Consider the following 25,132-nt stretch of genomic DNA (forward strand, 5'->3'; position numbering starts at 1 on the left):
TCCTGAACTTATACTCTATGATTATGATTAGTGTTACGTTATGCCATGTAACGATGCAGAGAGCAATTATACATTAGTGTTGTTCATTTTACTGTCATGCACTCTTTTTATTGAAGGACATTTTCCTTCCCATCCCTCTATAACAGGGGTCTTCAACAGGGGGTCCGGGACACCTAGGATCTTGTTTTTTACATGAACCATGTGAACCCTAGCATCCCTATTCTGAGTGGAACATTAGCCAAAAATAGCAGATCTACAGGCTTACTGCGAGGCGTTGTAAGCTTGTAGATCGGCTATGTTTGGCAAAGAGGTTTGTAGAGGGAAAAGAAGAACGTATTTGACGGTTCAAGTGGTTCAATGTCTGAGAATACACATTACTCCAACATGATGACAGTGCTGTCAAACAAGTCTACGCTGTCTAAGAAATCTATGAACATTTTTAAACAGCAACACAATTTTAAACAATACGTAGTGGGGGTCCCTGCTTCATCTATCTCTCTCCCTCAGCTAAGGGGTCCCTGGCCTGAAAACGCTGAAGACCCCTGCTCTGCAATACACATTAATAGGTTGGACTGGCTACCAGTTCAGCTGTTTTGATAAGCAATCGTGATGGTGGAAGATGAAAGGGTGGAGAGCTCGATTGTTGCTATGGGTAGGGATGGGACGATATGAAAATGTTACATCACGATGTTTGTGACAAAAGAAATCGCGATTTAAGACATTATCGCGATAATCAAAATCCATTATCCAGGGGCGGAACATTTGCCAAAAAATAGCAGATATACAAGCTCACAACGTGTCGCAACTGCTATTTTTTTGGTAAATAGAGAGTTAAAAAAAGACTGTAGTACCTACCAATTATAGAAGGTTCAAGTGGTACCGAATATGCAGCTCGGAAAATAAAAGGTGAATTGATCCCAGTGCATGACGGAGGACGATATCGCGATGAATTAAATCTCCACGATACGATTATCGTGAGTGTTTTCTATCATGATAAACGATAATATCGCTTATCGTCGCATCCCCCTATAGCTATGGGTACTGGCTTGCTTTGTTAGGGGGGAAAGGAGGACTCAAGTAATAGATGACCGGTTAATTGATAAAATAAAAAAAGGCTTACTGCATAGTGAAGCAGGTAGAGATAGAGAAGCAGTCCAAATATGGAGCATGCAGACATCCAAAACATACAGTAAATACAAACAAAAGGTCAAGACTCACAGTGTAAAAGCCCCCCGGATTGGTAGTGGACGAGAACGATGAGACAGTAGAGTTCCGAACAGACGCTGCTTCATGTTGGTGAAGCACCAATAGCACCATGGGTAGCAGCACCATTTGCACCGAGAAACTATAGACCAAATAAGACAAAAAAATATGCATTAACGTCGAGTCTATAGTAACACAACAATACAATAAAGTCATTAAACAGTTAAATTGACCAGAATAAGCTAAACTTGACAAGAAAGCCAAATAGCATTCTTCTTAAATTGTACAGATAGGACCTCTTAAGACAATAAATTGAAATTCACCTTGACAAAACATAATGCTTTAGACTATAGGCCTAACATGTGTCGCATTCATCCTGGCATGGCTTCAAAGTGTCTACATTTAATGAGCAATGAAAAACGATATTTTTAACCATAAATAAACAGACACACACTTGGCACTCTATGAAATGTTTATCTTACTAACCTCATTCCGCCTTCCAAGGGGTGTTAAACATGAAATTATGACTTATTTGTTCTTGACAAAAGTTTGTTTTGGACTGGCTTCAGCCATCTTGCTTTTTAGAAATCTCCCAGAATTCCCCCCCAAATGACTGAATGCAACAGGTAACTATTAGGAAACTCTGCCACCCAGTGGACGTTTTTGGAAACAACACACAGAAAATAGTCTCAAATGTAGCAAAAAATGGGTAGATAAAGACTAAAATTATAACCATACAAATAGCAATAACCTTTAGTTGGCGGTCATTTACACACAGGTCAGTTCAGGCAGGCAGAGCAGGTGTCAGGTACTAGGAATATGCAGATTACACTATACAGTGGCTAGAATGCTAATACTTACACAACTAAAACTGCACTCTGTCAAGGTGCCAACTTGTGTCACTGACATCGCCACTGGCAATGCCAGTGACATCGTCACTGGCATCACCAGGAATGCTGGTCCCTCATTGGCTGTTAATGATGAAGTTGCCAGAAATGCTTGTCCCTGATTGGGCTACGGGCTTAGACACAGGCAGACACCGACATACGTACACACGCAGCCAAAAGCAGTGCTTGTGCGTTGTGCTGGTGCAAGTAATTACAATTCACAACTAGAAATACTGTTCCTACAAAACAGTGTGGGCTCGCTCCAACCCAAAAAATAAAAGTATAAAACTGTCATGGTCCCAGGCAATGTTCTCTTTCATTTTACACAATTTAAAAAAATATATACAATTGAGGCTTTTGCAAATCCCGCCCCATTCTGCCCTGTTACTATGGTGGGACATTAACCCTGGGCAGATTGTTTTTATAGTGGCAGTGAATGGGATTTTTTTTATTTTTTCATAGCCTCATTACAGATATATAAAGTACCAAAGGAAAAACATCTAGGTGATATTAATAAAAAGGGAAGACAGTAGTAAGTACAGTAGTTACATTGCAAAACAGGGGGTTTCCCCGAAAATATATGTTTTAATTTGTTTAATCCCAGTGGGACAGAATCCCCCATTGCAGATTCTTTTATAGTGGCAGTGAATGGTATTTTTTTATTTTTTCATAGCCTCATTACAGCTATATAAAGTACCCCAAAAAACACATCTACGTGATATTAATAAAAAGGGAAGAAAAGGGTACAGTAATTACATAGCAAAACAGTAGTTTTCCCCCGAAAATATATGTTTTAATTAGTTTAATCCTCTGGATCAGAGAGAGAATAGAAATAGAAAGAAAAAGCGCATTGCATCTTGGGTAGGAAGAGGACAGCCAGATTATAGTTCTCCTCACATAATAGGCTGGCTTTTCGTAATTCTGCCCATTTAAAATATATGTACCCAATCGTAACTCTTAGTTACATTGATAAGGTCCATGTGTAAGGTCCATGTGTTACAATGATCGCAAACGCTATGGTCGCGAGCGGCCTGGCCGTGCTCCGCAGTGCGGACAGCCTGGTGAAAGACGGCTGCCACTTTCTCCGACTGCAGAACTCCACCCCCGCTTGCAAAAAGTGAATGTATTTTTCTGGTTGGCCAGTCAGGGAGTCTCAGGGACCAATCAGAAGGCTGACAAACGGTGAATAGGCATTTAGCAGAGGTAATACATTAATGCATAGACATAGTCATTTAGGATCATAGGTAAACCATCAGTCTAAACAGTATAACATCAAAAAATCTATAATCTGTACATTGGAACTAGCCAGCCAGGTCTACAAATTACCTGGCATCTTTCTACATATTGTGCAATCTACATTTCATTTTAGCCTTTGAATAGGCCTGCAAGGTTGTCAAGGCTTGGGCAAGTGCTTACGGCAAGTGCTATGGGCTAAGGTGGAGTCTTAAGATGTGAGTCTTCAGACTACGGCGGAAGATTAGGAGTGAGTCTGCGGTTCTAACATCCACAGTTTGGGGGCCAAAAGGGAGAAGAGTCTGGGATTGTGTGTGGAGTGTTGCCCCGGATGTTTCAGGGAAGGTTCTGGCAGCTTCCTTGTGTTCGCTGATCTGAGTGAGAGGGAGGGTTTGTAGGGTTGGATCAGGCTCTGAATATATGGAACCACAAAGTAATAACAAAGACAATAGGAAAGCAAGACAAAGACTGGGAAACAAGACTCCCAAACTCCTCTTGACTTCCTGTATCTGTGTGACGTGGGTGTCGTCAGGCATACACTCAAGCAGTGGGTTGGGAACTTGTGACCAAAATGGATCCCACAAGATGAGCTGACAGGGTCAAACTAACCTTGACATCAATAATAAAATGTTATATCTGGACGTGACTTCAGGGTTGGTGCGCATTTTGAATGCTGATGTGGACCATAATGGAAACAGGTTTCCTCTTTTTTTGTTCATCCACCTACTTTTAAATAAGGAAAAACAAATAGACAAGGAAGCTGGTCACTATAAGGGTAATTATAGGCTTGGCAAATGATTAAACAAAACCATTCTGTTAAATCATCACTCCAACATTCATTGAAAGCATTTCTAGCCCTGCATAACCACTTAAAGGTTCTACACCATGCATTTAAAAATACTTTATATAACATTGTTTGTGTCCCAAAAACGTTTTTCAAAAGATTTGAGGCTAAATTACCACTCCTGAAGACAGAGCCCCTGTCATTTCTGCCTGGCTTTCAGAGCATTTTCAGCTGCAGTACCACCTTGTCCTGAGTGGAAGGACTGCGCTATTGAGCCAGTTTTCTCCCCACACTCCTCCCCACCTCCTGCTCAGCAGGCCTGACCACCCCTCCCCAACCCTCTCCCAGCTCCTCCTGCCTCCTTCTCAGGCCTGCCCACCCCTCCCCACCCCTCCCCAACCCCCACTCGGCACACCAGTAGCAGTATAGGTCCCGATTGTGATGTCACAATCAGACCTAAAATCAGACCCGTTCTGAGACCTGCTTACATAGATCTGCCCATAAACTGAGAAAGACACAATGGTCAGAAATAGGAATTTGTGAGGATAGAACGTGCTGGTGGGACACCAACAAATACATAAAAATTGGAAAAATGTAAATTCATGTCCCTTTAAAGGAGTACAGTAGTTCATCCCAACAAAAATAATTATTTAGTATCAATTACGCACCCCATGAACTATAGCCAATCCAACACTGATAATAGAGGGTATGCACGTGACATCACTGTTGCTGGAGTTATGTGGGTCTACTGAGTGGCAAAAAACTAATTTCTGCCATTGACAGCCCATACATCCAAACAGAAAAGTCCTATCTGGTTGTATTAAACAAAGTTAAACTCACCAACATTGCAGCTGTACTGAAAGCTTGAATTATCCTCTTTCTATCTGCAAAGTTTTTGTTTCATAACAATCCACCATAGGCATGTTATGAGCTACATTCTGTCAAGACATTCTGTGCTGGTGATTATTTTTCCAAGTGTCGGAGTTTGGAAGCACTCGTTTTCAACAACACAACATCCTGCTGCCTCCTGCATTATGTGCAATGTAGAAACAGGTGGTATGCAGGGCCATTGAGTGATTTGCAACTAGCACTTCCAAACTCCAATGCTCCATGCTGCTCAATGTTTTGGGGGCGGCATAGCTCAGGGGTAGAGAAACTGTTATTAGAGCACGAAGGGTTCCCAGTTCGAATCCGGGCTCCCCCTGAGTTAATGTCGAAGGGTCCTTGGGCAAGACTCTGAACCCCACATTGCTCCCGCCGAGCAGGTTGGTGCCTTGCATGGTTTCCTCCGCCACCGGTGTATGAATGTGTGCGTGAATGGGTGAATGTAATGCACAATCTCTGTAAAGCGCTTTGGATAAAAGCGCTATATAAATGCACCATTTACCATTTTATTTACCATTTTTTGCCACTCAGTCTAGATTAGGGGGGCGTGTCCCAGTGGATGTGCATACCCTCTACAGTGTTGTCAAACAAGTCTATAAGCTATCTATGAAATCTATGTAAAAGTTTAATCTGCAACACAATGTTATACATTAGGGGGTCCCTGCTTCATCTCCCTCTCAGCTAAGTGGTCCTTGGGCTGAACAACGCTGAAGACCCCTGTCCTAACCGATACATTTTTACGTATTTTGTTGACCAGGGTATCCCAGGGGTCACATTCTTTTTTCCTCCTATATCAAATCTCTTTGGCGAAAGTAGCAGACCTACAAGTTCACTATGAGTCATGACGAGACATGTTGTGAGCTTTAATTCTGCTGAATGTTTGTATTGTCTACAAAAAAAAGGTTGTCAGCTTCTACCCAAACATAGCCGCAAAACTAATTTCTGAAGCACTTTTGCCATTTTTGCCATTCAGTTTTGGCCCCTTGACTATTGTCTACTTTTGCAGAATGTTCACCTAATATGACATGCTAGGGTTCATGTGTTTGTTTTTGTGTAAAATGTATCACGTAATTAAAATCTTGTTTTAAGAACAAAAGGAAAAGTCCTGAAAAATACTATTTTTGTTGTGCTCCACAAAGGATTAACCTTTACGAGTCTAAAAAACGTCTATTTAATTTAGACTAGAATATCCCCTATATAGGTTAAAAGGGTTTTCTTTCCATATCCGTTCACTTTATATGGTTAACACCTCTGATTCCTCTGCATCAGTAGCTATTTCTAAAACTAGACCAGGTCACCTGGTCGTGCCAGACCCGCAATGAAAACTAGTATGGCACTGAACTAACACATGAACACACAGGATTTTATAGTCTCAGCAACAAAGCGTAGTGAGCTTGTAGATCGGCTGTTTTCACTAGTATGGCACTGAACTAACACATGAACACACAGGATTGTATAGGCTGAGCAGCTGGAAATGTTTGTGAGCTTGTAGATGGGCTGAGGAATTTATAGTGTCAGCAGCTCGTCAGCCAACTCAACTCAGCTGGTCCTGTACAGGTGACGGCACTCAAGGCAATCAGCCCAGCAAGGGAAGGGAGGGGCAGATGAGCAGGCACACTGAGGAAAAGAGGGACAGGCACACTGAGGAAAAGAGGGACCGACAGACCGACCGACAGACCGACCGACAAAGCCTTATGTAGGCCGACCCCCTGGGTCTGGCAATAAAATAACACTTCAGCAAAAAGCCCATGGTAAAGTAGAGCCTTTTCCTTTCAGAGAGTCTGATAAGTGTAAAACGGAGCTAAGGCTTATTCCAACAAAAGGTGAAAACATGAATTTTGTCGGTGATTACATAAAATTGCCATGAATTAAAAAAACAAGCTTGAAAAATACAGCACTTTCGGAGGCACCAATTTAACTTGCCGTCTCGCAGATGTAAGAATAAATCCTTTTCTTTTGGATTGGATAGAGGGGGGTCAGGTAGCTATTGAAAAATAGCAGATATACAAGCTCACAGCGCGGCACCGAGTGCCGCGCTGCTAGCTTGTAGATCTGCTATTTTTGAAAAGTCGTGAAAATCTGTGCAAATCTTTGAATATATGTATTTTTAAAGCGAACGTTTGTAACTCAAATGTTGCTTCTTGGGGGTCCCTGGAACTACCGGTAAATATTTTGAGATGGGGGCCCGTGGCCAAATACATATCACCTTGACAAGAAAAAGTTTGAGCACCACTGACACGGAAACATAGGTTCCTTGCACACATTTTCACGATTTTTCAAAAATAGCAGATCTACAAGCTCGCATTGTATATCTGCTATTTTTCAATAGTTAACATTCATGGGGGGCCCGCAGTGAATCCTTGTACCCTGCAGGGCCCAGAATTGGGTGTAACGCCCCTGGGTCAGGTTGACGGTTAAAGAGGCCCAGCGAGTCTGGAAATGTATTAAGCGGAAACTGTAGACATTTTTACATGAATGGAACACAGTCAATCCTTGTGGTTCACCGGAAGGAAGGGACTTTTTGCCAGCCAGGACAAAACTCTTAGTCTTATCCATTCAGTTTCAATTCATTCAATTCGATTTGAAAAGTATTGCACCTTAAAACCCTTTCAGTGCCCAGAATCACCACTAGGGCGCCCAATGGCCATAGAATCCACCATAGACATACGCTGTATATGCACAAGCCATGCGCAGCCATGACGCGCCTGAACACTTTCCTTTGTGCATGAACAGGAACAGGATGAAGTTAGCTTGAAGTTAGCTATTGGCTACCAAGCATTTTAGAAGCCCTATTTTCGGCGATTTAGCCGTGATTAAACCTTGCACACCTCATGGATATGCATGGAACAGAGAAAATGAGCTCTAAAGATCCTGGATTGCATTGGAGCTCTCGCGGGCCGTGTAAACAGATGACGGCCGGCGGCCCGGCTCGAAAATTTAGCCAAGTGCTTCGGTAAGACCTCTGGATTTTTTTTTTTTTAAAGCCAAACTAGTTCGGGATTGGCACCCCGAACGTTAATAAGGTCCAAACTATCCCGAACTAGTTCGGGATAGGCACAATAACAGTTAATTGTGTTTAACTTTTGAATCAACAAGATCAAAGTGCACCACCTCAGAACATCATTGTTTTCTTGCTGTAACACTGTCCTTGTGTTGTAGTAAACAGAGCAAGGCATGCTTTGTGGTAGGGCTTGGCAAGCTGTTGATAAAGAGAGAGCTAATAGTCAAACTAAGATGGCAACAATTACAAAGATTTACTGTCACATCGCACAATACAGGGTGTAAAAGAGTGGGTGAAATTGTTGTTGTTGTTGTTGTTTATTCAGGAAGAGTTATAGAATGGCCAAGGCAAGGCATTTTTATTTGTATAGTATTTACAAAAAGCATCAAGCAAAGGAAACACAATGATGCATAAAACTCAAGAAGTAAAAAAGAACAAATACAATTGCAGTGCAGAATTTGAGAAAGCAAGAAGAAAAAGAACTCAATCAAAGGCAAAGAGAAAAGGTCTTTATTTGTGGTTTAAAATAATTTATGGGCAGCAGTCAGCAGACATGCCGTTTTCTGGGAGTTTGTTAAAGATATGTGGTGTAAAAACGTTTATCTTTTGTTTTGGGAACAGAAAGCAGTCCTTTCACTGATGACCTGAGAGAACTGCTGGGGAGATCAGAAATGTATTTAGGCCCTAAACCATTCAAAGCTTTATAGACCAACAGTAGTAATTAGAAATTATTTGACACAATGGAAGATTTCAGAACTGAAGGGAACGGGAGAAGAAAGGAACATGTCATCCTCACAAACAAGCAGCTTCATCATAAAACAATGTTGCAGAGCTTTGACTGTATAATTGCACAATAATATTAGGCTGCAGTGTCTTGCAAAGCCAGACAAGAGGGAACCAAGCTTGCTAAAGCTTGGAAACAGAGAAACAAAGTTGTATATTAAGAGAATAAAACAACGTCACTGACAATAAATAGAAGACAGACAGCTTGGTAAAACTTTTGTCTCTAAATGGGCTTAATGTATTTGTTGTTGCAAACAGAATCAGCAGAGGTGCCAGTATCCCATAAAATCACCCAGGTTAATGTCACCGTGTCCAAAAAAATCTATCTCCCATTTACTGTCAATGAAGCAACCCCAAGGTTTTTCTTGTCCTTATTGTTGCAATCTAGAAGACACATACTGACTGCACAAATTCATGCATTCAGCAAAACCTTCGTCGACAGCCCAACAAATGTCTCAACATTCTCAGAACTAGAGTGCTCCTCGGAGCACAGGTCTCCGCCAGGCCAGGTATTTATTGTGGGCCAGCAGATGATCGGGATCCAGAGTTATAGGCCAAAACGGGAATTGTCCTGTTATCACGCCACCATGAGGCCAATTTGAAGCATGTAGGGCTTTTCTTCTATGGCCTATAGTGGGAATGTGCGGGCAAAGTTGCATGCCAATCACGCTGGGTTCATGATTTGAGGCATTTCGTTCAAAACAGACCCTTCCTGCAAACTTCGGAAGCCAATCAGGATTATGAAAAACCGGACAGATCCGTCTTGATCACATGACTATGCAGATACTGTTTACCGATTTGCGTGATGTTTGGACAAAATCTGTTTGTTTTTTTTGCTATTACGGACACACAAACGGACCTACCGACCGGGGCGAATACATTGTCTCGGCCACACCTTCAGCCTGGCCGAGACAATGAAAGGTAAAGGTATTGGTGGAGAACATGGGCTTGAAAATATAACTAAATGAATGAGAGTAAATGTGAGCATATAGTTCAAATCAAATGACAATAATCAACAAACAATAAACATCTGTAGTAGACACACTGTAAGATGACACAGTCAGGAATGTTTAAGGCTTTTAAAATGATCATTCATATTGGATTTGTGTTCTGTAAATGTAAGCACAAGTAGATTATGTAAAATCACAAATGTCAGAGGTGCCGGGGGTGAGACATGTAGAATACAGCATTGCGGTTGTATTTCTCCACCAACTATAGTTGCTGTTTTATACATCCATGTCTGTCCAGACTCATATAATACAGTATATGATGTGAATGAACACTTTGAAGGAATTTAATGAAGGTGTTTTGTGAAGTCAGTTACCTTAATCTTTGACCACCTACATGTACATCTAAACAGTTCATCCTTGAGTCCAAGTGTCAAATGTCTTGAAATTCCCATATACCGTAGCTTTCCTGAGATATCACGTTCACACAGGGGCGTCACAAGGGGGGGGAGTGATAGCAGATATACAAGCTTACAGTAGATCTGCTATTTTTGAAAAGTCGTGAAAATGTGTCCCTGGAACTAAATATTTTGAGATGGGGGTCCGTGACCAAATACATATCATTTTGGGGGTCCTTGACATGAAAAGGTTTGAGCACCACTGAAATGGAAACATAGGTTTCTTGCACACATTTTCATATTTTTTTCAAAAATAGCAGATCTACAAGCTCGCAGCGCGGCACTCGGTGCCGTGCTGCGAGCTTGTATATCTGCTATTTTTCAATAGTTAACATTCATGGGGGGCCCGCAGTGAATCCTTGTACCCAGGGCCCAGAATTTGGTGTGACGCCCCTGCGTTCACACGGCTGGGACGGACGGGTGGACGGACGGACGGACGAACAACCTGTAAACGCAACGTCTCCGGCCTTAGGTTGTCGCTGATGGAGGCATGGAAAGAAGCAAGGATGAAGTTCTATGTGCATGGCAGTGTGCATCTATCACCACAGTAAACAGAGGAGTTGGGTAAACACATTTCTTTCTTTCTCTTGCTCACTCTGTCCTCCATTAGAGAAGATGAATGCCAGCATGTATTTATTTAACACCATGATGTTTTCTTGTTTGTTGTTGCCTAGTACCCACTACCCACCACCATCACCACCACCATCAACACCCACTGACTCTAAATCTTTCTTTATGGCACCCCTCTCTCCATGCTGTGCTGATTTAGTGATTCTAATGTCCTATTACTCTGAACAAAGGTTTATTACAGACAGAGAAACAACAAGGATGTGGATCGTTAACGGGCATGGACAGTACCTGTACCAGTACTGTACCGGTATGTCTGTGTGTGTGTAGGCTACTTTACGTGCATGCGTGTGTGTGCGTGCGTGCGTGCGTGCGTGCGTGCGTGCGTGCGTGCGTGCGTGCGTGCGTGCGTGCGTGTGTGTGTGTGTGTGTGTGTGCGCGTGTGCGTGTGCTGGTGCGTGTACACATCCATGCGTCCACTCTGATATTTCTAGCAGTGCATTTATTTTAAGGCAGCCGATTCAGACATTGGCTTTGTAATCAAATCGCTAGAGTTATTTGATTTGCCCTGGAGCATTCTACCTGATAGAATTAATCATTTACCCCAATCTCCCATGACCAACCACCTGGCATCAGAAAACATGGGATTCTCTGCCTCCAAATCAATGTGCTGTGCAGAAAGGACCCAATTACAAACTTAACCATCCCTTCCTCAATTTCATTAACCCTCAGCCTGCCTCCGCCTACCTCAGAACGAGGCGGTCGATCGCAGGGAGACTCTTGGACTGACTCTCGGTTCAGACCGGTTCAATAAATGGCTACACAGTGCAGGCCTCATTAAAGCCCGATTTATGCTTTGCCGTACAACGTTGTCACACGTTAAAAAAAAAATGCCCATATAAGCTCTCAATGCAGGCACACCGCGTTGTAAGCTTATACATCGGCTTAAGGGTGAGTGGCTGCATCCAAGACGACCCATTGGAACAATGCGAGCCCCACAGGGAATTCTTCAGCCAATGCAGGTGATGAATATTTTGTGCGTGAAAGGTCCCATGGCCAATTGCTCTCAAATTAGTAGTGCAGCCAGAGCCAGATTAAGACGTTTTAACCATTTCAAATGAAAAGGGCCCTTCTAGCCACCAGTGTGTGGCTCAGGGAATTTGTGGGCTTAGCTCCACTGGATTTATTATTTTTGATATTTATTATCTTACTGTTTTGCACATTTATGAGCTGCGATGATCCCGGTGAAAGCTAGAGCCAAAGCATCTGAAAAGACTGCTTCCAGCCAGTCCATGAAGCGACGCGTAAAGATTCTGCCATCCAGTTGACAAAATGTAGGCTTTCGCAAACAACATGCAATCCGGTGAGTTTGTTTCATTCGTTTATCTCTGTAAGTCTCAGGCCTAAACTCAGACAGGAGGATACAAACAAAATGCAAGCGCACGGCGATAAGCTGACAGGGGAAATGCGTGACACACAAATACAACCATTATTATTTAATTTATGAAGAAAACAAAATGGTGCGTGTGTGTGCGTGCGTGTGTGTGCGTGCGTGTGTGTGCGTGCGTGCGTGCAGGGCGTCACAAGGGGTAGGAAAGTGGGACTGAGTTACTGGGGCCCAAGGTGGAGGGGCCCTAATAACTTTATCTATTGAAAAATAGCAGATTGCCGCGCTGCGAGCTTGTATATCTGCTATTTTTGAAAAGTTGTGAAAATGTGTGAAAATCTTTGAATAATATGTATTTTTTAAGCGAACATTTCTAACTCAAATTCTGCTTCTGGGGGTCCCTGGAACTAAATATTTTGAGATCGGGGTCCGTGGCCAAATACATATCATCTTGGGGGTCCTTGACATAGGTTTCTTGCACACATTTTCACGATTTTTCAAAAATAGCAGGTATACAAGCTCGCAGCGCGGCACTCGGTGCCGCGCTGTGAGCTTGTATATCTGCTATTTTTCAATAGTTAACATTCATGGGGGGCCCGCAGTGAATCCTTGTACCCAGGGCCCAGAATTTGGTGTGACGCCCCTGCGTGCGTGCGTGCGTGCGTGCGTGCGTGCGTGCGTGCGTGTGTGTTTGGGGAGGGTAACAACAGCAGTTTGAAACAGAGTAAAATTCCCTAAACCCATCCCTGTGTTCGCTAATGCATTGAAATGTCAAAGCTCTTCCTCTGTGAGGCACTCAAGTGGTCTGAAGGCACAGTCGCTCATCCAGATTTCTATTTTATTGCCAGGTCTGTCGCTTTGATTGATAATGTTCCCTGTTTTCCTGTTTTACTTCCAAGGCGGGAGCATACAGGTGGTTCCTCGGGCAGATCAGAGTAGTTCAGGTTAAGTGATTGCATTTAATTCAAATAATAACAAAATGGGTCTATGTTCTGATGGTACTAGTTACTAGTTACTAGTTACTAGTTACTAGTTACTACGTGTTTGGTCCATATTTGGACTTCAGCCCAGGGTCGTCAATTGGGTATGGCAGGGGTATGCAGCTGCCATACCCTGCATGGGTTCAGGGGGGGAACATAAAAGTTACTTTTAAATATAAATCCATGAATGTCTCTTTGTCTACTGTGCTGGTTATTATGTTGTTAAATTACAGTAAAATAACTACAAATGCAAAATTTAACAAAATGGTCACTTTAACAAGGTATTATAATGATATTCTCCACACTTGTATTCTCTTCTATTACGCGCACCAAGGCCTGCCCCCAATTCATCATGATTGGAGGAAGGCCCCCGCCTGTCACCTACATGAAAACTGAAACTTAAATTAAATCACTTACCCTACCTTTAAAAGAACGATTTCAACCTTATCTTTGTTGCGACCGTGAGGTCGCAGTTACTATCAAAACCTCCACCGGCTGTCAGTCTGTCACGTCACGTCACGTCACGTCACGTCACGTCACGTCACGTCACGTCACGTCACGTCACGTCACGTCACGTCACGTCACGTCACGTCACGTCACGTCACGTCACGTCACGTCACGTCACGTCATGTCACATCATGTCACACGTTTCCCCTCTCTGCCACCGTTGCCCCTATCCATGCCAAAATATGCACACACACTCCTTGGCTGCCAAACCACAACCTCCACCCCTCATTTCTCACATGGCCCTCTTCTAGCGCCGATTCTTGCAAATCAAATTTTTGGACACCGCTCCTACAGATTTTGCCCTGAAATCACACAAAGCGATACATAGTATCTCTAAAGTCATGTCATCAACATGGATCTGTCCCATTTAGCGCCACCATCAGGCCAATTTTTTAAAACACATTTTTGGACACTGCTGACCAGACGGTCGCTTATCTCCCGATTAGAGTCTTACTGGTAATTGGTACTCACATTTGCTCATTATAAGAAGGCACAATCTACTCTGCTCTGTGTCTCACACTGGTGGGCTGTGGACGTTTCAGAAGAATGCCTACCAGTGACATCATCATCGATGAGGTTTAGAAGCTAACAAAAGAAGCTACTGCCTTGCTCTTTCTGCAATGATAGCAATGCTCTGCTGTGAAAAATAATAATAATAATATTAATCTTAAATCCTGTTTGAAATGACAAAACCTGTTTACCAATCATGTCATTTAGGCAGATTTCTGAACTGTCCTCAGCCCATGAGACAGAAATAAATGGTAGCATCTTATAATAAAAATGTATTTGAATTAGTACATTGTTATTAGTGAGGACCAATGATATAAAGATAATTGCTCTGTTAAGATGAAAACAAATGTATTTCTAATTGCATCAAGACGTTAGAAACACAGAGGGGTTTATGGTGCCAGCGGTACTGTACTGTACAGTATATTATAAACAAAATACTTCTATATTTCAATGTGCTGTCAGCACTATAAGAGCAGCATAATCTACACCATGTGTCTTCTTGTGATTCCCAGGCAATTAAATTATGTTCCCTCCTCTAAGCTATGACACTCGACGGAGAGGGAAGAGAAAACAGTTTACACTCACACTGCTATTGATTTATCCTTTATTGCTCGAGATTTATGAATTATTGTAAATCTGGCGGTGTCGCTCATAACACTGCCACAGGCTTTTTAAATCACACTGACAGGCTTATTATTGTGCTCAGGCGGAGAGAGGGCAGGAATTCACCATCCCTGATCCCAGAGGAGAAATTATTGCCCAGTAGGGGTGTAACGATATAGTAACTGTATCGAAATATCGTTTTTAACTTAAAAAATCGAAGTATATCGAAATGAAAACAGCTAAAATCGAATCGTATCGTTTTAATTTGTATCGTATCGAATCGGCAGTGCAAATAATCGATTGTATCGATACTACCTACTTGTGCATTGTATTTAGCATTTTTAAGAAGAAAAAATGAGTTTAATTACTTTTCCTTTCCATATAGCTACACTGGTCTATCGATAAATGTGTGTAATCATTGGGTTCATGTCAAGGTGCAGGTTTGTCCATATACAATGTCCATGTATTTGGCAGATAATCACTGTGTTTACTTATTTATATCCATAATAATACATGTTTCCCTTAAAAACCTGCACTATCCACACCTTTCACACAGATTTAATGTCTTTGCTAAATAGTTACTATATCGATTTTAAATCATTGAATCGAATCGTATCATATCGCCATGAATGAACCAATATCGTCCATGTATCGTATCGTCAACCATGTATCGTGATCGAATCGCTATTAAAATGTATCGTTACACCCCTATTGCCCAGCCCTCCCTGGTGGAGAGGGGTTGTTCCGTCTATAACAGGGGCGTCAATTGGGTATGGCAGGGGTATGCAGCTGCCATACCCCATGGGTCCAGGGGGGAAAATAAAAGTTACTTTTAAATATGAATCCATGAATGTCTCTTTGTCTATCTGCGCTGGTTATTGTGTTGTTAAATTACAGTAAAATAACTACAAATGCAAAATGTAACAAAATGGTCACTTTAACTATTCTCCACACTTCTCCCCATCTTGACAAAATGGTATATTCTCAGGTTCCGCAGGTCAGCTGCACAGGTGCAATGCATTATTGTTAATTGAGGCACATTTACTAACATGCCAAGTTTAGCTGCACTTGAACAACCGTTCCAGGCTGCCATATCCAGACCAAGAAACCGTAGAAACCTGTGTAAAAAACTGCCAAAATTCTTTTTTTTTTCATTGTGAAAATAGCAGATCTACATGCTCACAACGCCTCGCAGCGCGAGGCATTGTGAGCATGTAGATCTGCTATTTTCACAATATAACCGTGTTATACAAAATGTAATGCCTCTTATCCATGAGGACTCCCATCTTTGCCATACTCTAAGCTTTTGCTGAACTGACGCCACTGGTATTCATCACAAATCCCTCCCGTGACACTCTCAGGCATTCGTGGCAGTGAATTAGTAATTCAAGGCTAGCATTATTTATGCCTTAAATCGATACCATCACCTGTAATGTTGCTGCATGATGATGAGACTCGACAACTATTTGAAGCACAGCCATATTGATTATCACGATATTTTCTTGCCGGTGGTCTTTGGTGAAAAAATAAAATAAAAAATCAGACCAATTTTGTACACTTTCTAGATTTGTGAACAGAGTAGAGTGGTGCAGTTGCATCTGCCTGTGGCATGATAGCATTCATGTTTATGTTTTTTCTTCCCCGATTTTGTCATCATGTTAATTGATTCCTCCTCACACACATTTCTGTGTTGTCACTGCTGTTGTATCCTATACTGAATCACCTGCTAGTGAGGACGTAGAGCCTTCGTCCTACTCCTCTCGCCCAACACTCCCTGCTGACAGGTTCCGCCACCCCCCCGTGTACGTAGGATTACGTGCTGTGACAATTATCACCCTCCCCATCCAGCTTCCCTCCCCAAAACACACTGTCTGTGTGGCAGGCACTGGCACTTTACCTCTGTGCAACCTTTGTATGTTTATATTAGGGCTGGGATGCGATTAAAAAAAGTCAATCGAATTCATTACTGGCTTTGTAATTAATTAATCGCATTTTAATCGCATATTAATATTTGACCCGAGAAGCTTTTTTTTCAAGTAAAACACATTTTGTTGTACGAGTGAATCAACGAGTGAGTTTTTTAAATCTAAATTGCGCATCCACTGGGCTAAGCAAAGCGCTCTGATCGGCTACTTCTCCCTTTGCGTTTGTCTCTTCTTGGTTGGTGCATTGCTATAATCGGTATGCCCGAAACTGAAGGTTATGTGGTGCAAAAACTAAGTGCGATTAAAATGCGTTAATTCTTTTAATCGCGTTAATTTTCTGTAATTAATTAATCACAATTAATCAGTTAAAGTCCCAGCCCTAGTTTATATATTATATTATATTATATTATATTATATCATATCATATCATATCATATCATATCATATCATATCATATCATATCATATCATATTATATTATGTGAGACACTTTTCACTGCCCCACCTTGATTCATAGCAAAAATAGCAGATACATGTATTGTACATGTTCTCAAGTCTCCACACAATGCAATGCAAGGCGCTGTCAGCTTGTAGGCTACACTAGCTACTGTACTTTCCCAATTTTGGAAAGTATTGGGAAAGTACAGATTGGGAAAGAAAAAGAAAATGCATAACTAGTTCTATAGACGGGTTTCTTGTTTACAAACATTGAGAATAAATGCACAGCTGAATGTATCATGTAATCAATTCCCACCAATCCCCAAACCTGTTGTTTTGGGGAGCGCTGGTTTCATTGGCTAATTTTTGTACCGAACATGCGCACGCATCTACTTCTTATCAGTGTAACGTGGACCAGAAACCCGTCCATACAGCATTGCACTAATAATATACATGTGCTTGTGTAGCGGAGAGAGTCGCAGCCCCAGCCTGAAGCTTCAAAAATCTAGTATCTCCCATTGGAGTAATGGTTAAGATATTGGACTTTCACGCGGGAAACCGGGGTTCGAAGCCGGGTGGGGAGGTTCGGATCACCTCTGTTACATTGGTGCCGTGACCCGGATTCGGGCTTCCCCGTAGGAGGAGGTCAAAGGGGGGTGAGTGTGGCGGAGAGAGTCGCAGCCCCAGCCTGAAGCCTCAAAAGTCTAGTATCTGCCCTCGTTCTATAGGGATATCCCTTTGGAGTAATGGTTAAGATATTGGAATTTCATGCGGGAGACCCGGATTCGAAGCCAGGTGGGGAGGTTCGAATCACCACTGTTACACCTGTCACAAAATGCCACAGCGCACCTGGACTGGACCAGTGTTGTAGTGCTAAATTTGGAAGTGTGGGCACTCCCCGCGCGTGCACGCACATGCACGTGCGTCCGTGCGCGTGCACACGGCTTAAAACGGGTCTGCGCGGCGGCAGAAATAGCCTTAGACCAGTGGTTATCAACCAATAATTTGATGACCGGATCATCACCCAAACTTCCCATGCAAAATAGCTACACAACTGATATTTCCAATTAATTAATCCATTTTCAAATCTTATATTACCATCTGCTGTTCATTTCAGCACGGCTGGCGAGCCTATTTCAACCAATTGCTGGGTCAGAACGACCTGAAAATATAATATCAACTGACTTGACTTGAGAGAAGTGTGGGCACTCCGTACCCCCGCGTCCCGTCCCGTCCCCCCCCCCCCCACTACATCCCTGGACTGGACCCCCACACTGTTTTGGGAACCGTCGAGTCATAGGAGCTGTGTCATGTGCACCAGTGGTACAAGGGCAGCAGCAACATTACCTCCCAGCAGCAATATACTCAGTTTTACACTGATGCACTCCCTATAAAGCCCCTTTTCCACTGACATGGCCCAACACCACACCACACCACACGGCCCACTTGTGCCAGGTTTTCCACTACAAGGACCTGGGTAGAGTGGTGTGAAAGTGGTACCAAACTTGGTACTAAAAAGTATCCACTCCAGAGTAGGTCTGAGCTAGGCCAACCAGGGCCAAACACTTCATAATGACTGACCACTCACTGACTTTTCATTTAGACTACCAGGATATAGTTGTAATATATGATAATAGATTCTATTGTGTTATAATCACTGTTATAATCTATTATAGTGTATTATAATTATCATAGTAATACATTATAATCATTTATGTATAGTTATCATAATCACAGTAATAATCCATTATAGTGTATTATAATAAGGATAGTTGTAATACAAATTTAGATTGTAGGCCTATTATAATCACAGTTAAAGGGGTCAATTTGTTTCTTACCGATAGGGGTACTTTTGTGTAATGGAAAATGTAGATATTTGTATGTGGTGCGGTGTGGTGCGGTGTAGTGTGGTGTAGTGTGGTGCTAAAGCTGCAGTCAAAAAAGGGCTTAACTGTGGCTGCCTGGGCTGCCATACATCTGTATGGGACCACAAACATTGTGTTTCTAACCGTTCTGTTTTATTTTAAATTACATGACATAGTGAAAATAGCCAATCTACAAGCTCACAACTCGCCGCGATGCGACGCATTGTGGGCTTGTAGATCTGATATTTTCACTACTTTTGTGTGACACTCGTATGATGAAGTAGGGCTTTAATTAACAGAGAAAATATAAAAAGGAGAAATATGGAGAATTGAGGTTTCTGCCTGACGGCGACGATTTACAATAACACTTCTACTCAAGCACATGATGCATGCTGAGTGCAGTTCCTCGTGGAAAAAAAAGACTTGGTTAATTCAGGGGAATTCAATTCCATTTTATTATAGAGACACACAATGTTTGCACACTGAGCAAACATTTGGTGACAAGTGGCAAATAAGGACAGCTTCCCCTTAAACCACGTAACCAAATGAACCCTGGCATCCCTATTATTGGCTAGTAAAGCCTATTATTTATTCAACAAAAATAGCTTGGTGACACGTGAGTTGTCCTGCTTAACCATACAGGACCGTCGCACAAAACCAGTGAAAATAGCAGATCAACAAGCACACAACGGCATTGTGTGCTTGTAGATCATCTATTTTCTCTATTTTAAAATGATAAATACAACACAAACACGGTTTTGGACAACGAAAAACAACGATATAGTAGCTACCCTTGCAGCTTTGTGTGATGGCAGTACTATTACTACTACAGCACTACTCTGAAATGTATCAAATCACTTATGCACATGAAAAGGACCACAAAAGTGGTCCTCTGTGATGCAAAAAAAAGCGTCACAGCAGGCTTTGCTTCATGAATAAAATGGAGGGATTTTAAATGACCTCCTCTCACTTGGCTTCTCCCTTCCACCTCGTCTTGTTTTATGAAGTATTTTTAAAACAGACGTTAATCTCAAGTAGAAGGGAATATGCCTTATTCTTTTTTCAAACGCAAAAGATTCATCTAACTCAGATTTATCGCGGGCACTCGGAAAAGACGTGACCCGCTTTTAGTGAGCTGCCATTCGCTTTTATAAGGTCGTCTTTGTTGCTGCACAGCTCTATGCCACTTGATATCATGAACAGGTTACAGTACTATTTTTGAGCACTCGTAGAGAATTGCCTCATAATCTCTCAACTGCTTGTCGTACAGTTTATACTGAATTTACTCTTCTACATAGTGTAAGTCAGGGGTCTTCAACAGGGGGTCCGGGACCCCTAGGGGGTCCTCAGAGTTACTACAGGGGGTCCTCAGAGTTACTACAGGGGGTCCTCCAAATCTTTGAGTGATAGAAACTTTTTTTCTCCTTTTTTATATTAACCACTTGAACCCTAGCGTCCATATTCTGAGAACTTTAGCCAGAAATAGCAGATCTACAAGCTCACAACGCCTCGCACTGCAAGGCGTTGTGAGCTTGTAGATCGGCTATTTTTGTAGAGGGGAAAAAGAGCAGACTAAGTATAGAGTGAAAGGTCAAGTTTTATAAGTATTGACAGTTCAAGTGGTTAAATATCTGAAAACACAAATTGACCTGAATCCAAAATACACTGATGATTGTGCTGCCAAACAATGAAACTATATGGAATCTATGAGGTTGTGGGGGTCCCTGCTTCATCTCTCTCTCAACTAAGGGGTCCTTGCCCTGAAAACGTTGAAGACCCCTGCTGTAAGTTATTTTATTGTTTTTTCCCCTAATAAAGTTGAATTATTTTTTTCTTTAGTGATTATTAGTACTATTAGTATAATTATTATTCCTAGAAGAACAGTGGGCACTGGCTTACTTTGGAACAACGCAAGTCGGGAACGATGCCTGTTGGAAATGCAGTTGCACGCCCCTGGTTATGCAATACCGATTGTACTCATTGTAGCCAACCCGTCTGTCTGTGTTACTTTTATGCCTATATATGGAGGTATATGAATGCCCCTGTATGGAGTTCCTTGCCAGCCATGTCCAAATATGGGTTGCAGGCCAGTCTATGGCGTCAGAACTATGACATCATATTGATGTCATCATGGGGATTTGCAGATTAATCGTTATTTTATGGACAACTGCCAATCCAAAACGACTTCACTCAGGGCGTCAGTCCCTTGAGTCCTCGGCGATACGGACACCGAGTTTGAGGTTGATTGGTCGGGCGGTTCTCTAAATAAATGGGGGAAACACACATTTATTGCAATCAACACTGTCGTTTATACAGTGATGTAACAAGAATATCTTCCAACACATGAATTGAATGTGGATTAAAGTCCCTCAAGTCAAGTCATCTTCCACTGCCACTTCATCCAATACCTAAAACATCATTATACAGGTACAGTAACAGTACTACTGGCTGCTGATTTCTTTTCTATTTACTACCAAAAGTGCTTAAAACAGGGGTCCTTCGGGTCCAGGGTCCCACGCACCATTCACCAGAGGGACTCCTGGTGTGCACACAACAGAGGGACCCCATGCTGTGTGTGTGTGTGTGTGTGTGTGTGTGTGTGTGTGTGTGTGTGTGTGTGTGTGTGTGTGTGTGTGTGTGTGTGTGTGTGTGTGTGTGTGTGTGTGTGTGCGCGAACCAGGAGTGTGCACGGTGTGTGGGTGTGTGCGCAAAGGAGCACTACTGAAAGACAGTGGTTCGTACCTTGGGGCCATAGTCTAAGAAGTGCTTGACTAGGGGGTGCCGTCTGATAGTAAAATGCTTTCAAACGATGTGATACTCCTGAGGAATAACCATAACCTTTATTTATTTAGTATTCTATTACTGTGTGTTTTGGTTTCTCTATTTTATAATGCTATCACTGTAGACAGTGGTGGACTGTAACAAAGTATATTTACTTGAGTACTGCAATTACAGTAAGTCCATTTTGTATTTTCCACCAGTATTTGCTATATAATATTTACTTACTAATTTACTTACTAATGCAATTGGCCACACAATTCACAGAAGGGAACCAATCACAGCACCAGCCAATCACAGCACCAGCTCAATGAGTCTGACAAACCAGAACACCAATGGCCAAAGCTCATGTAAACGTTTGAGATTTTGATAACATTTTATATATTTTTTTCAAATGTTTACTGTGTTTACCAAATGTTTATTGAGTTTTCCTTTTTGCTGATTCAATTGCATTTCTGTATTTTTAGGTGTAGGCTTTGTATAGCGTAGGGATCGTAAGTCAGTGCACGCTTGGTGGTTTCAGAGATGTACAAGTTTCTGTAACAGCAATGTATCGATATGAAAAATATATTCTTTGTACTTACTGTCTTAATGCATGCACTTTTTAATACTTGTTTAGTTGAGCACATGTCCACCACTGCTTTTAAGTGGATTTAATTTGCCTCATTTACTACTGGAATATTTAACCATACTTGTCATATCCCGGTAATTTTTTGTCTTACCTTTTAATGTGCTCGCAGCGTGTCCATCCGTGCGTGATGGTGCACGGATGGTGCACGGTCTGCGTGCATGTCGCCGCACAGATATGATTACAAAAACGTCCATGTCGCCGCGACCAACCGCTAGCAAGTGGCCGGATCAGGAGACAGAGAAGTGGGTGTTTTCCTGCTAAATTTAAAATGAGAGCCAATGGCGATTTTTCTTTTTTCATATCCGGTTTTTAACTGTTTCCAGTCAAAACCAGAATCACTACTTTTTGAGCAGATAAACAGCAGCGTAATGTTGGATTAAATGCAATAAAAACACTCATCATTGGTACAGAAGGCTTTTTAAAATAGCTTGTCATATCTCGTCATTGGTAGTAAATGAGTTAATGCCTCGTGTAAAGGACTTCAAATTGACTTTGTCATTGAAATGTGTTGTACAAATAAACGTCCTTGCCTTACCCTTGCAGTCCTAGCTGCCTTGAGAATCACAAATGGCTTCAGTGTTGTTCTCTTCACCTCAGGCGCAATCACACACGTTAAGATAAAAGTGAAAGCATGTTTCCATTGTAGTCTGATTGAATTGCATACATACACAGCAAATGAGACAAAAGACATATTTTATCAAAAAGAAGAAGAAAAAAACAAAACAACAGCCAATGAATTTGTGTCCATGGCTATTAATAGATTAAGTCCAACAGTCATATATCTTCTGTCGGTAGCTATGGCATGGTCTATAACGATATGATACAAACCTGTCACACAACAGACGCCCAATTCGTGGCTTCCTGTAAATTGATAAACAAGGCATGCACATCAATCACCTGTCCAAGCTGATATTATCCCTAAAGGAGAAATGCTCTGCTGGCTAAACTATTCTGTTCATGTGAAACCCATTCTTCAAGCTCCTGCAGTGCTGCTACTTGATGTGTTATCAATTTCTGTGCGTCTGTATTGAACATGTATCCACTTTATAGTCGTGTGCATTTGTGTTGTATTCATCCTCTGTCCATATCAAGAACAGCTTTACATCTTCACGTTGTGGGGGATTTATTTAACTAAATTTAGAGTAGCCCCCTTTTTCCTCCCCAATTGAGTCGTTATGCCATTTGATCCCTCCTCCCAACACATTTCTGTGTTTGTCACTGCTGTTGTATCCTACTGACCCATAGACCTGCCAGTGAGGAGCCCCAACCGGGAGGACGTACAGTAGGGCCTTCGTTATACTCCTCCCACCTAGCCTCGCGTAGCCAGGCTTACTCATCTGCGAAGAGAAAAGCCTGGTCAAGATATGAGGCAGAGACCGTTCTAGGAGGTGGGGCTGAATTTTCCCGGAAGTTCTATTTTTTTCGCTGGGCAATGTAAAAAGACCCGCACTGCATGACGTAACGTCCGGTAAATGCAGCACTTCCACTAGAAATCTTGGAACCAAGCGGAAGTTATATCTTGCCCAGGGTGCCTCCCACCCAACACTCTCTGCTGACAGTTGATGCCCCAGCCTGTAGGGAATACGTGCAGTGACAAATGTCACCCTCCCCGCCCAGCTTCCCTCCCCCAAACACGGGCCAATTGTGTTCGCATAGACGTCCGACAAAGTCAGATGTACCACAGTGGATTTGAAACCCACAACCTCCGTGGTGGTGGGCAGGGACTTTACCACTTTACCGCGAGAGGTTTATTTTTAATGCTTTATCTAAAAGTATTAGAAAAAGAATGCTTCACAACTTGCAACTTACCTCACAATAGCTCTACCCCCTCAGTTTGGAGGGGCAGAGGGGGTGTATGGATGCGCATAGAAAACACTAAAAGCTTAGAATGTGGGCTTGTAGATCTGCTATTTTTATTATTTGTTGAACGACGAATAATACAGTATATAATGAAAACAGCTCAAATACAAAACATTGGTGTTTGGTGAATGAAGAAATATGGACATCCAGTATAGTGTTCTGACTGAGTGTGTGGTATTTCTCCCTGTTTTAATGTTGCTGGCAGTAGAGCACATCTGAAAGGCTATATTGTTCTACTTCATCATTAAAGTCATTGCATAATCAGCCGCTATTATCTCTAAAATTATAGCACAAACTAATTTGCCTGTAACCTATTATAAGCATGTCATGAGAACTTGATGCTAGCACACCAAAAACCTGTGAAAATACATCGTTGTTGCATACACAAAGTTAAGCATAACGTCACTGTCGGGCAGAAACCTCGTATCTCCAAGTTTCAAATTTGTAAATTTTCTCGCAAAGTAAAGCACTGCTTCATCATATGGCCATCGCACAACAGTAGTGAAAACAGCTGAACTACAAGCACACAACGCCTCGCAGTGCGAGGCGTTGTGTGCTTGTAGATCGGCTGTTTTCACTAGTTTACATCATTTTATAAATGATAAATACAAAACAAACGGTTTTGGATATGAATGTGTCCACAATGGGATGGCCCTTTTGCTTCTTTTACTGTAATTTAACGTGCGGGGGATAATTTAATTTCCGGATTGTCTCTCTCCCCTTATTGAAAAGGCTGCTGTGTGCTCTAAAAGGTTATGCTGTTTCTTTTTCCCTGGGTCAGCCACATTGTTGGGTGGGTACTTTAGCTAAATGCTGATGGCACCAGAGCTGTGGCCACACAATCCCATTTGAGCAGTCACTGATACTTTGCATTAAATGCTTTTCAATCTGCTGGAGATCA

This window comes from Nannobrachium achirus (genome assembly GCF_963921795.1).
Source record: "Nannobrachium achirus genome assembly, chromosome: 22".
Taxonomy (NCBI): domain Eukaryota; kingdom Metazoa; phylum Chordata; class Actinopteri; order Myctophiformes; family Myctophidae; genus Nannobrachium; species Nannobrachium achirus.